This window comes from Oryctolagus cuniculus, chromosome 19, assembly GCF_051225735.1.
Source record: "Oryctolagus cuniculus isolate XC-2025 breed Fujian yellow rabbit chromosome 19, ASM5122573v1, whole genome shotgun sequence".
NCBI lineage: Eukaryota > Metazoa > Chordata > Mammalia > Lagomorpha > Leporidae > Oryctolagus > Oryctolagus cuniculus.
In genome coordinates this window covers 29,282,326-29,296,859 of record NC_142885.1, presented here as the reverse complement: position 1 = coordinate 29,296,859, position 14,534 = coordinate 29,282,326, and the positions used below count along the sequence as shown (strand labels likewise).

The 14,534-nt window shown below is 43.1% G+C and overlaps 1 long non-coding RNA gene across 1 annotated transcript in view; it reads right to left on the bottom strand.

Annotated features, from left to right (window-relative positions):
* Positions 1-214: 214 nt before the first annotated feature.
* Positions 215-14,534, bottom strand: part of LOC149120444 (uncharacterized) — a 32,585-nt gene continuing 18,265 nt past the window's right edge. The window contains exons 3-5 of the long non-coding RNA XR_016226045.1: positions 14,350-14,482; positions 3,676-3,950; positions 215-719 (exon numbers count right to left, since the gene is read on the bottom strand). This is a non-coding gene — a long non-coding RNA (uncharacterized LOC149120444). The remainder of the gene's footprint in view (positions 720-3,675; positions 3,951-14,349; positions 14,483-14,534) is intronic.

Sequence of the window (14,534 nt, the reverse complement as noted above, 5' to 3'; positions counted from 1 at the left end):
CAATAACTGAAATAAGTTCATGCATCTTCTATGATCAAAATGGAAGGAAATGGGAAATCAACAACTCAGGAAACTCCAGAATGTATGCAAACACGTGGCGTCCGAGCAACATGCTCCTGAATGAATGGTTGGTCTTAGGAGAAATCAAAATGAAAATCCAGAAATTTCTGGAAATGACTGAAGATAACAGTACAACACTGCAAAACGTATGGGACACAGCAAATGCAATGTTAACAGGAAACTTTATAACAACTTGTGCCTACAAAATATTGGAAAGGAATCAAATGAATGAGCTTTTCAATGCATCACAAAATCTAGAAAAACAACTTATCAAAGTCCAAATTAGTAGGATGACAGAAATCATGGAAATTTGAGAAGAAATGGACAAAGCTGAAGAAATACATTATAATAAGATCATTGAGGCCAATGCTGTGGCTCAATAGGCTAATCCTCCACTTGCGACGCCGGCACATTGGATTCTATTCGCGGTTGGGGTGCCAGATTCTGTCCCGGTTGCACCTCTTCCTGTCCAGCTCCTTCCTGTGACCCGGGAGTGCAGTGTAGGATGGCCCAGTGCTTGGGCCCTATACCCACATGGGTGATCTGGAGGAAGCACCTGGCTCCTGGCTTCAGATCGGCGCAGTCCACCAGCCATAGTGGCTATTTGGAGAGTGAACCAATGAAAAGGAAGACCTTTCTTTCTTTCTGTCTAAATCTGCCTGTCAAAAAAAAAAAAAAAGATCACTGATATGAAAATCTGGCTAAAAAATATTTTTTAGAAAATTGCTGAAAATCTCCAAAACAACAACAACAACAACAACAAAACAGGAATAAGACCCCAATCAGCCGGCGCACGGCTCACTAGGCTAATCTTCCACCTGCAGTGCCAGCACACCGGGTTCTAGTCCCGGCCAGGCCTCGGATTCTGTCCCAGTTGCCCCTCTTCCAGGCCAGATCTCTGCTGTGGCCAGGAGTGCAGTGGAGGATGGCCCAGGTGCTTGGGCCCTGCACCCCATGGGAGACCAGGAGAAGCACCTGGCTCCTGCGATCGGATCAGCGCGGTGCGCCGGCCACAGCGTTCCGGCTGCGGTGGCCATTGGAGGGTGAACCAACAACAAAACGGAAGACCTTTCTCTCTGTCTCTCTCTCTCTCTCACTCTCCACTCTGCCTGTCAAAAAATTAAAAAAAGGATCCCAATCAGTAAAATCAGAAAGGAAAAACAAACTGTAATAATAGCAACCCAATAAATAAAAACATTCATCTGGAATTGCTACAATGTACTGTTTGCCAATGAATTGGAAATTCTTGGGAAATCTCTCTCCCTCACTCCACAAATCTGCCTTTCAATTAAATACATATTTAAAAAACATAATTATTTCAATAGATGAAAACAGCTGGAAAATATGCAAAAACCTTTCAAAACGAAAACCTCAGGGAAACTGACAACAGAAAGAACATTCCTCTACACAATCAAGGCAATTTATGTCAAACCGACTGATAGCATCTTATGAATGGGGACAAGTTGGAAGCATTCCCAACTATGATCTGGAATCAGACAAGAATGTACCCTCATTATTGCTATTCAATATAGATCTAGAAGTTTAGGAGCCATTAGGCAAGAAAAAGAAATCAAATGGATACAAATTGGGAAGGAGGAAGTCAAACTATCCCTCTTTCAAAAGGACATGATTTTATAAATGGGGAAACCAAGAGACTCCACCATGAGACCATTAGAACTAATAATAGAGTTTGGAAAAGTGGCAGGATAGAAAATCAACACACAAAAATCAATAGAATTTGTATAAACACAATATAAGGGCTGAGAAACAACTTCGAAGATCCATTCCATTCACAATAGCTACTAAAATTTAAATACCTTTGAATAAAGGTATCCAAGGAGCTTGAAGATTTAAAAAGCAACTCCAATACTTTTCCAACTATTTCAAAATAATAAACTGGAAGCAGTAGGATTCAACTCTAACAAACACTTTTTGAGAGGCTGGCATTATTTTAACCACAAAAGATAACAAAACATGAAATACAAAGAAAACTGAAGGCCTATATCCATAATGAAAAAGATGCAAAGATTCTCAACAAAATTCTAGCCTAACAAAACCAAAACCACATGCTGAAGCTCACGCAAAACCTTCAATTGGAATTTATCTCAGAAATGCCATGATCTTCCACAATTGCAAATTAATACACATGATGAATTTTATCAAAATAATGGAAGAATAAACCACATTGTCTGGGCTGGCACTGTGTTACAGGGTGTTAAAACCACAACACACAACGCCGGCATCTCATATGGGTGCCATTTAGCATCCAGGCTGCTCCACTTTCAATCCTGCTCCCTCCTAACATGCCTGGGAAAATGTCGGAGGATGTCCCAATTAGTTGGGGCCATGCAGCCACATGGGAGACTTGGAAGAAGGTTCTGGATCCTGATGGCTCAGTTTGGCCATCAATGTCTTTTGGGGAATGCACTAGCAAACAGAAGACCTCTCTCCCTCCCTCCTTCTCTTTTGCTCTTGCTCTACCTCTATCTCTCTGTATAAATCTTGCAAACAAATGAAATAAATCTTTTGAAAACCACATCTTCTAATTACATACAGATATCAGAAGAATAAAAAATGATTAAAAAACTACACAAAATATACACAGAAGGAATACATATCAAAATCATAAAGGCTATGTATGACAAACCAACAGCCAATGTCATGCTGGATGGGGAGAATGTGAAATCATTTTGTCAAACATATAACAACACAAGGATGTCCCTTTTACCACTCTTACTGAATGCAGTCTCCATATGGGAGACCTGGAAGAAGCTCCTGACTCCTAGCTTTGGATCAGCCCATGACTGGGCCCTGTGGCCATTTCAGGAGCAAACCAGTAGATGGAAGACCTCTATCTCTGTGTTTCCCTATCTCTGCATCTCTGCCACTTATTTGAATAAAAGATCACTACACAGCTCACGTGGAACTTGCCCACCCTACCTTTAACTGATGAAGAATTAAGAGTGGGAACAAGAGAAGGAGGAAGAAGAAGGCTGGGAGTGTAGGCTTCAGAGATGCTAGCATGGAAAGTAGTATCAGTATGTTTGAATCTGTATATAAGAAATACATGAAATTTGCATACCTGATATAAAATTTTAAAAAGTAGATAATCTTCTAACCAGACTAACAAAAATGATAAAAACTCCAGTAAATAAAATTACAGAAAAAAAGCAGAGATTATAATCAACATCACTGAAACACAAGGTTTCAGAGAAATTCCTATTCAGTACTGTATGCCAATAAACAGGAAAACTAGAAGAAATGGAGAAATCCCTGGATAACAAATACACGTAACCTACTAAGATTAAATCCAGAAGATATAGACAACCTAAAAAGACTCATAAAAATCAATGAAAACTAAACCACCCACCAAAAACACTGCTAGGACTGATGAAATAAGTAAGTTACAGTTTACAAATAAACATACCTTGTAACCCGCAGTCCTGTCCTCCAGCGCAAGCCCAGCCACCCGCTTCTCGACTTCCCACAGCTGAGCCGCTGCCCGCCCCCATGGCCGCCCAGCCTGAGGACATGAGTGTCTACACTGCTCGGAGGAGCCACGACCCCCCCCCCACGAGGTCCCAGGCCTCTCATTGTTTCATAAGAAAAACTCACCTTCACTCCCGCACTCTCCGGGCCAGTACCGCTGCCGAAAACGCCGCCATCAGCAAACAATTCCAGCAGCCGACGACATGCCGCCACCACCAGATAACATCCTCTTGATAGTCACCAGGCCGACTGCGCAAGCGCCAGTCATCTAGGACCCGCCTCTTCCTCCCAGTAATCACAGCGGCACCGGAAGCGGCCAGGCATGTCAAAAACATGGGCGACAGCTGTCTTGGCTCCAGGCTAAGACTGTGTTGATCTCCGGTGTGCTCCAGGTAAGAAACCTTTTCCAGTACAAAAAAAGAAAAAAACCTGTCATTTGCAAAAAGAACAAACAAGATGCAACTGTAAAACCTTACACTTTGTAAAATAAGCCTTTCCAAAAAAAGACAAATATCGTATATTCTCCCTGATCTGTGGTAATGTGGTAACAGAGTACCTAAAAGGTGATCTATGTTAGTGATATTGATACACTGACATACAATGATTTAGACAACTCTTGTCTTGCAGATAGAATGATTTTAAACAAACCATGTCTTGCCTCTTCAGGAACGGATGTTTTTAATTCTTTCAAACTGTTGAATTCTTTACATAGTGTAGGTTTTATATTATGAGTATAAAATAATTGAAAATAGATTTTTGTATTAAATAAGAATGGAAATAGTGGATGGAGGATGAAGAGGGATGGGAAATAGGGCCGGTGCTGTGGCAAAGCAGGTTAACACCCTGGCCTGGAGCACCATGGCTGGGAAAGAACTTCTAAGATCAATCCCATTAACAATTGGAACAAAAAAATTAAATACCATGGAATAAATTTAATCAAGAATGCCAAAGATGTCTACTATGAAAATTAGCAAACTTAGTGAAAGAAACAGAATACACAGAAAATGGAAAAAGCTTTAATATTCAAGGACTAAAATAATCAATATAATCAAAATGTCCATAGTACCAAAAGCAATTTACAAATTCATGTGATCCCAATTAAAATGCCAATTACATTCTTTTCAGATCTAGGGGAAAAAGATGCTAAAATTCAGCCGGCGCCGTGGCTCAATAGGCTAATCCTCCACCTTGCGGCGCCGGCACACCGGGTTCTAGTCCCGGTTGGGGCGCCGGATTCTGTCCCGGTTGCCCCTCTTCCAGGCCAGCTCTCTGCTATGGCCAGGGAGTGCAGTGGAGGATGGCCCAGGTGCTTGGGCCCTGCACCCCATGGGAGACCAGGAAAAGCACCTGGCTCCTGGCTCCTGCCAGGATCAGCGCGGTGCGCCGGCTGCAGCGGCGGCCATTGGAGGGTGAACCAACGGCAAAAGGAAGACCTTTCTCTCTCTGTCTCTCTCTCTCACTGTCCACTCTGCCTGTCAAAAAAAAAAAAAAAAAAAAAAAAAGATGCTAAAATTCAAATGGAAACTCAAGAGGCCCAGAATAGCTAATGGAATCTTATATGTGAACAACAAAGCCAGAAGCATCACAATACCAGAATTCAAGACATACTTCAGGACAGTTACAAACAAAACAGCCTGATACTGGTAAAGAATACACATGTGGACTAATGGAGCACAACAGAAACTCCAAAACTCAATCCACACATCTGCAAATAATTTATCTTTGACAAAGGATCTAAAATCCAACCATGTGACAAGGTCAGTCTCTTCAAAAAATGGTGCATAAAAGGTGGATCTCCCATGGAGAAGTATGAAAATAAAAACCTACCTTATTCTTACAAAAAAAAAAAACTCAAAAAAGGATCAAAGACCTAAATGTACAACCTAATACCATCAAATTCTTAGAGAACATTGTGGAAATGATGCAAGACATTGCCAGATGCAGACTTCTTGGAACCCAGACGTACAGGCAATAAAAGCAAAAACACACAAATGGGATTACATCAAGCTGAGAAGCTGAAAACTCAGCAAGTGAAGGGCAACTGACAGAATGAGAGAAAATATATGCAAACTATGACCTGATAAAGTGTTAATATCCAGAATGTATAAAGGGCTCAAGAAACTCAACAACAACAAAACAAACAATGCAGTTAAGAATGGGCAACAGACTTGAACAGACATTCTTCAAGGAAGGAAATGCAAATGACCAACAGACACATGTGCTCAGGATCACTAGCCATTAGGGAAATGCAAAACAAAACCACAATGAAGTTTCACCTCACCACAGTTAGAATGGTTTGCATACAGAAATCAACAAACAACAAATGTTGGAAAGGATGTGGCAAAACAGTACACTAGTGGCCAGTGCCGTGGTGCATGAGGTGAATCCTCCTCCTGCAGTGCTGGCATCCCATATGGGCACCGGATCTAATCCCAGTTGCTCCTCTTCCAGTCGAGTTCTCTGCTGTGGCCCAGCAGTGCAGTGGAGGCTGGCCCAAGTCCTTGGGCCCTGCAACCACATAGGAGACCAGGAGCAAGCACCTGGCTCCTGGCTTCGGATTGGCGAAGCACGCTGGCCACAACGCATAGGCTGTAGCGGCCACTTTGGTGATGAACCAATGGAAAAGGAAGACCTTTCTCTCTGTCTCTCTCTCTAACTCTGCCTGTCAAAAAAAAAGAAGAAGAAGAAGAAGAAGAAGAAGATGGCCCAGGTCCTTGGGCCCCTGCAACCACGTGGAAGACCTGGAAGAAGGGAAGAAGATCATGGTTCAGAACTTTGGATCAGCTCAGCTCTATCCATTTTGGCCATTTGAGGAATGAACAAGCACAGGGAAGACCTCTCTCTATCTCTATACCTCTTTCCATAATTCTGTCTTTCAAATAAGTAAAAGTAAACCTTAAAAAAATTAAAGGAAACAATAATATTGTGTTAGTCTAGTTTTAATGATCTGTGATTACTTTTATTTAGGGTGTATGGGTAAAATGGTCATTTTTACACTCAACTGATTATATTTGCTGCTTATATTACCACTAACTTAGGGTTTCTGCTTTTTCATTATTTTTAGATTTACTTTATTCATTAGAAAGACACCGTTACATACAGAGAGAAAGAGGGAGAGATCTTCCATCTGCTGGTTCACTTCTCAAATGGCCAAGAGAGCCAGGACTGGGCCAAAAGGAAGCCAGGAGCCAGGAGCATTTCCCAGGTCTCCCACTGGGGTGCAAAGTCACGGGCACTTGGGCTGTCCTCTGCTTCTTTCCCAGGTGCATTAGCATGGAGCTGGATCAGAAATGGAGTAGGGACCGGCGCTGTGGCATAACGAGTAAGGGTGCTTCTGATCCAGCTCTCTGCTATGGCCTGGGAAAGCAGTGGAACATGGCCCAAGTCCTTGGGTACCTACCCCTACATGGGAAGACCCTGAGAAAGCTCCTGGCTCCTGGCTTCAGATCAGTGAACCCCAGCCATTGTGCAGTTCAGGGAGTGAACCCATGGATGGAAGACGTCTCTCTCACTCTCTCTGCCTCTGCTTCTCTATACCACTGTCTTTCAAATAAATGAATACATCTTGGAAAAAAAAAGAAGTGGAGTAAATGGGACTTGAACCAGCGCCCGTATGGGATGCCAAACATTGCCCCCACCTTGTTTTCTAGTTCTTAAATTTCTTATTTGATAAAGCATTTAGCCTTTTTACTCTAAAGCAAATTTAAAAACTATCCAAAAATGATGAAAGTAAGGAAGTAAGGAAGAGAGGGACAAAAGGAGAAAGAAAGGAAGAGGTACACTGGGAGAGATAGTGTTGGAAGGAGAGCAGAAAGAAGGGAATGTTGCTTTATTCTCAGTATTGTTCTATAAAATATATTGAAGAAATTTTTAGCTGAAAAAACAAATATATCCACTGGAGACAATATCAATGTTTGATGGAAATTTACATAAAATAGGTAAGCACTCACATTACAGGAAAATTTAATATATAAAATGTGTATGTTCATAGAATTCTGTACTTGGAAAATCCTATATGACTTTTATCAAAATGTAAGCTTGAAAATCTTTCTGCAGAAATAACCTAAAAAGTAAGAGTATAAAAGCTATATAATTCAGAATAAGTATGACTGAAAAATAACACTGCATTGTAAAGAATGACACATCCTATAAAGTAAAACCTAAGAAAGAATTTGCATTCCTAATAAATGTGACAGTGTGAAACAAAAACACATGTTTTAATGGATCACAAAAGCAAATGGAGGCCGGCACCATGGCTCACTAGCCTAATGCTCTGACTTGTGGCGGCAGCACACTGGGTTCTAGTCCCGTTCGGGGCGCCGGATTCTGTCCCGGTTGCCCCTCTTCCAGGCCAGATCTCTGCTGTGGCTCAGGAAAGCAGTGGAGGATGGCCCAAGTGCTTGGGCCCTACACCCCATGGGAGAACAGGAGAAGCACCTGGCTCCTGCCATCAGATCAGCGTGGTGCACTGGCCGCAGCACACTGGCCGCGGCAGCCATTGGAGGGTGAACCAACGGCAAAGGAAGACCTTTCTCTCTGTCTCTCTCTCTCTGTCCACTCTGCCTGTAAAAAATAAAAATAAAAAAAAGCAAATGGAAATATCAGAGATGGACAAAATCAAATGAGGAATAGGAAGTACTACAAAGTATACATTGCAACCTAAGAGGAAGATATTTCAAGAACTCCTACCTGGTAAAGTCCTGCAGGACTAAGTCATCCCCAGCCCCCAAACAGCAATCAGAACAAAAACTCCATGAAAGCAGAAGCTTTCACACAGAGCTGCCTAGAAGGATATGGAAAACATGCACCACGACAAAGCTGTACGCAGTTTATCAAAATGTCTTGAAAGCAAACTCACAACTGCTTCTTTCCACAAACTTTTCAAAGTACCTCACGTTGCCCCCTGCATTACATTAAATAACGAGAACAAATGCTGGGACATAACAGAAACATCTTTGAAAGACAAGAAATACACCTTTACCAAGACAGAGTCCTCTGCCCAAATTCAGACTTCTATAAGCTGACCTCAAGCCTCAAATTTCATTCCAGGCTTGATCAGGTTCTTGTCTTCCTAAGCACACACCAATCCAGTTTTCTCCCAGATAAGCCTCTCTCCATCCCTGGTATTCCCGAGAACTTTGTGAAAGTTTCCTAATTAACCGTGCACCCATACCACAGTCCCTAAGAAAGACCACACCACACCCATCACCATTTTCTTACCCTCATTTTCCTAAGGTTGTTGCCCAGATGCTGTCCCAGGTCTAATACTCGGAGACTCCACCAGTTCTACTAGTAGACCTACCAGCTCCTCCCTATTACAACTCTACTGAAAGTCACCTGACCTCCTCCATACACTCCTTCCATTTCCCTGTCTATATCCAGGATGGCGATATACAGAAATTACCTGATTTCAGCTCCCAACACATTGCATGCCCCAGGTTCTTCCATGGCATCTAACAATCCAATCATACCACACAAAATACCTCCATCCCGTCATTCTTAGGCCCGAAATCTCAAACCCAAACTTTTATTAACACGTCTCTCCAATCCAGACTTCTTGGGTTTTGTACTCTGACTCAACAGCACACACTTTTCCTCCAGGTCTCCCTCCCATTTCCTGCATACCCAAGTATTCCCCTATTACCATGTTCTTTGGCCCCTAATGCTCTGCAGAGCCCTGGGGAACTCATTCTCCAACATACTACCCACCCCTGTTTCCATGCTCTCACACTCTACTGAAGCCCACCAGGCCCCTACATTTCTCCCCATGCCTGTGGGGCTACCCACATGACCCTCCCTGCCATGGGAATGACGTCCGCATCTCTGTCTGCATGGGCCACCCAACTCCAGGGAATAGGCTGTCCCTTCCCTTCCCCTCGGGCACCCAGGCCACAGCCACCACTGGGGCGGCCACATCTGCTCACCAGTTGCTCCTCTCCAGGAAAAAGGCCCAGCTGGCGTTGAGCAGGAATCTGTGCAATCTCTCCGGGAATGGGAGATTACTTGGCAGCTGAGCTTCAGCGTCCACTCTGGGTTAGTTTCACATCCAGATCCTCTGGGAGGGAGGAGGGGAGGCAGACATCCGCTTCTCGGCTTCTTCATGGCTGAGACGCTGCCCACCCCCCCTGCCTCTGAACCTGCGGATTTCAGGGGAGAACACTGCTCGGAAGTCCCAAATCCCATCTCCTTTGAGGCAGCCCCTGGGCATCTCTGACCTGTAAGCTAAATGCGCAAGTACCATCCAACTAACACCTCCCCCTTCTTCCCAGGGAACACAGTGTCAGTGGAGGAGGCCGAGCTACCTTGATGAACCAGGGCAAGTGGCCTTAGCTCTAAAATGGCACTGTGTCCCTGTGCTTATAATGACCAGGAAAGCTCCAGGGACATCATCGATCCAGATCCAGCCGATCAGAAGCTCAGGGCAGTGGGGAGCTCTCTAGACCTCCGAGATAACACAGAGCCACTCCCGTTGGTGCAGCACTCTGACAAACTACCCATGGTCAGGGTACTGAATGGAGGATACCTGCCCAGCATCCTTGGCCTGGTCTGTGGCTGGGGCTGCTGCCCAGAGTCAGACAAGCAGGCCTGGTGCTGTGTTACACTGCGTTAAAGCCATGGCATGCAGTGCTGTCTTTCCATGTCAGTGCCAGTGTGTGTTCTGGCTGCTCCACTTCCAATCCAGCTCCCTCCTAACGTGCCTGGGGAAGCGGTGGAGGATGTCCCAATTCCTTGGGCCCCTGAAGGAACATGGGAGACCCAGAAGTAGGTCCTGGATCCTGACTTCATATTGGCTCAGTTTGGCCATCACGGTCATTCCAGGAGTGTACTGGCAAATGGAAGACCTCCCTCCCTCTCTCACTCTCTCTCAATCTCATTCACCTGCACTTGCTCTGTTTCTCTCTAATTCTTTATTTTATTGATTTTTTTGACAGAGTTAGACAGTGAGAGGGAAAGACAGAGAAAAAGGTTTTCCTTCTGTTGGTTCACCTCCCAAATGGCCACTATGGCCAGCGCTATGCCGATCCAAAGCCAGGAGCCAGGTTCTGCCTCCTGGTCTCTCACGCAGGTGCAGGTGTCCAAGCACTTGCACCATCCTCCAGTGCCCTCCAGGGCCATGGTAGAGAGCTGGACTGGAAGAGGAGCAGGCGGGACTAGAACATGGTGCCCATATGGGATTCTGGCACTGCAGGCGGAGGATTAGCCGAGTGAGCCACGGCGCCGGCCTTCTCTCTCTTTAATTCTTAAAAACAAATGAAATAAATATTTTTATTAAAAAGCCACATTATCATCTCATTAGATTGAGAAATAACCTGAAAAGATTCAATTCCATTCATGATAAAAAAAAAAAAAAACTTCCACAAAGTAGGTATAAAAGGAATAGGCATCAAAATCTTAAAGGCTATGTATCACAACTCAACAGCCAATGCCATGCTGGATGGGCAAAAAATGAAAGCATTTTTGTCAAACATGTAACAACACAAGTATGTCAAAACTCTTATTGAATGCAGTACTGTAAATTTTCACAGGTTAAAGAAAAGAGAAGAAAGAAAGAAACTGCCCCAACGTTATAAAAGAGAAGTGAAATTCTAAATGCTTGCAGGTGACATGATACGGTACCAGAAAAAAACTAAAACAATCCACCAAAAACACTGCTAGAACTGGTGAAACAATTAAGTGAAGTTTCAGGATACAAATAAACATACTGTGTAAGGAGCAGTTTTTATACATTAATGATGAACTCACTGACAGAGCAATCAACAAATATCCCAAGGACAATAACCACAAAAATAAAAAGTTTAGGAAAAAATTTAACCAAAGAAGTCAAAGAGCTCTAAATGAAAATCACCATACACTGATGAAAGAAATCACCAAGGACACAAAAGTGGAAAGATGTCTCTTTTGGTGGATTTGAAGAATCAGTATAATTAAAATCTCTACGTAACGCTACCTAAAGATTCAATTAAATTTTCATCTAAATGCCAATGATGTTCTTTACAGAATTACATAAATAAACCTAAAATTCATACAAAATCAGACACGATCCAGAATAGATAAGGTGTTCCTGAGCAAAAAACGGAACAAAGTTAGCCCGGATGCCTCACAACACCTGATTCAAAGCATTCTACAAATCTACACTAAACAAAATATCAAAGCACTTGCATAAAAAGTGACATACTGACCAATGGAAGAAAACAAGGTGAGCTCCAATATTAATCAAAATATGTACAACACCAGATTTTTACAAAATTACTCAGACCATCCATTGGGGTAAGGAAAAACTCTTCAACAAATGCTGTTGGCAAAAAATGGATGTATTTGTAGAGAAGATTGAAATTAGATTCATCACTACCACAAAATATGAAAATCAACTCAAAATGGATCAGAGACCTAAATCTATAACCCGGGGCTATGAAGCTTTTTGAAGGAAATAGAAAGAAAAGCTCCAAGACACTGGAATAGGGGATGACTCTTAGACAAGACCTTTAAAGCTGAGGCAGCAAAATCAAAACCTAACAAATGGGATCAAATGAAATTAAAAGCTTTGCAAAGCAAAGAAAATCATCACAGAGTGAAGAGACATCCAAGAGAATGAGCAAAAGATACTTGTCAGCTACCTATACAAAAAGGATTAATAACATGAATACACCTGCAACTCAAAAAAAAAAATAAAAAACCTAACCAATCCAGTTATGAAATGGCCAAAGGAACTCAACAGACAGTTCCCCATAGATACACAGATGGCCAACAAATATAGGAAAAGATGCTCAACATCACAAGCTATTAGGGAAACGCAAAGCCAAACCACAATGAGATATCAGCTCACACGTACATACTGGCTAAAACCCAAAGGAGAGTCACAATGAGGAGGAGGATGTGGGAAAAGGGGAACACTTACACAGTGGTGGTGGGAATGCAAATTAGTGCAGTCATTGTGGAAAACAGTATGGAGATTTCTTAAAAAACCAGAAACAGACTTTGCATATGATTGAGTAAGCCCTCTACTGCTATAACCCAGAATACGTAAACATATTTATCAGAGAGATATGCCCACCACAATATTTATTGTAGTATGGTTCATGGCAGCCACACAAGAAAATGTCAAAGACTTCAAACAGAAGTTGAATGGATGATAATAATAATAATAATAAAATACACACACAAACAAACAAACTTCCAAATCTCTCTTTCTACAAGATTTTTCAAGGACCCACATGATGCTCTCTGCATTACTTTAAAAAACCAGAACAAATGTGGGCACATAACAGACACTGCTTTGAAAGCCAAGAAAAACACATTTACCAAGAGAAAGTCCTCTGCCAGAATTCTGACTTCAACAAGCTAACTTCAGCCACAAACATCATTCCCAGGCTAAATCAGGTTCTCCGGGTTCCCAAGCTGCCTATCAACCCACTTTTCTTTCAGATAACATCTTCCCCATCTCATGGTAGTCTGGAGACTTTGGTCGAATTTCCTGATTAACTCAGCACACATTCCCCAGTCCCTCCTGAAAGGTCCCTCTGCCCGCCTCCTGATATCGTTTCCCTCACTTTAACTAAGGTTGCTCCCCAGGCCCTGTCCCAGATCTCACACTATGATGCTCCACTAGTTCTTACAAGTAGACACTAGTTCTTACAAGTTCTCTCTCTCTCTCTCTCTCTCTCTCTCTACACACACACCCACCCACCCACACACACACACACACAAATGAAAATACCTTAAAATTCCTCTTTCCACAAACTTTTTCAAGGACTCTCTTGATGCTCTCTGCTTTATCTTAAAAAACCAGAACAAATGTGGGCACATCACAGACACTCCTTTGAAACCCAAGAAAAACACGTTTACCAAAAGAAAAGTCCTCTGCCAGAATTCTGACTTCTACACACTGACTACAAGTCACAAACTTCATTCCCAGCCAAAGACAGGGTCTGCACATTCCCAAGCCCCTATCAACCCACTTTTCTTTCAGATAACATCTTCTCCATCTCTTGGTAGTCTGCACACTTTGGTCAAATTTCCTGATTAACTCAGCACACATTCCCCAGTACCTTCTGAAAAGTCCCTCTGCCTGCCTCCTGATATCCTTTCCCTCACTTTAACTAAGGTTGCTCCCCAGGCCCTGTCCTGGATCTCACACTCTGATGCTCCACTAGTTCTTACAAGCAGATCTACCAGCTCCTCCCTATTACAACTCTCCTCATGGTGGCATGCCTTCCTCCCCACAATCCTTCCATTTTCCCTTTCTATCATAGGATGGTGACATACAGAAATAACCTGTTTCCAGCTCCCCAAACCTTGCATGAACCAGGTTCTTCCATGGCATCTAACCCTCCACTCCCGCTGCATGAAGTACTTGCAATCCCATCGTCTTTAGCCTGAAACTCTAAAACATAACAACTACTAACATGTCTCCCCAAAGCAGACTTCTTATCTTTTGTACTCTGAGTCAACACATGCAGTTTTCCTCCCAGGTCTCCCTCCCACTGCCTGGAGACACAGTCTTCCCATATTAACATGTTCTTTGGCCCCTAATTCTTGGCAGAGCCCAAGAGAACTCATTCACCAATATCTTGTTCACCTCTGTCTCTGTGGCCAACACTCTATTCTAGGAACACTAGACCCCCACATTTCTGTCTCCATATGTCTATAGGGATCCCCAACTTGACCCTCCTTCCAAAAGCTTGGAAGTCCACCTTGCTCTCAGCCTGGCCAGCCCAACCCCAGGGAACAGGGTTCCCTTCCCTTCCCCTTCCCCTTGGGCCCAAGGGCTGCCATCAACAGGACACAGCCACATGTACTAACCAGTTGCTCCTGTCCAGGGTGAAGGCCCAGCTAGGTTTTACCAGGAAGCCAAGCAGGATCCACAAATGGAAGACTACCCAGCAGCTGAACTTCTGTGTCAACTTGGTGTCCAGTTTCATATCCATGAAAATGTCTACAATGAAATTTATAAAACATTAAAGAAATGGAAAAAGACACAAAATAAT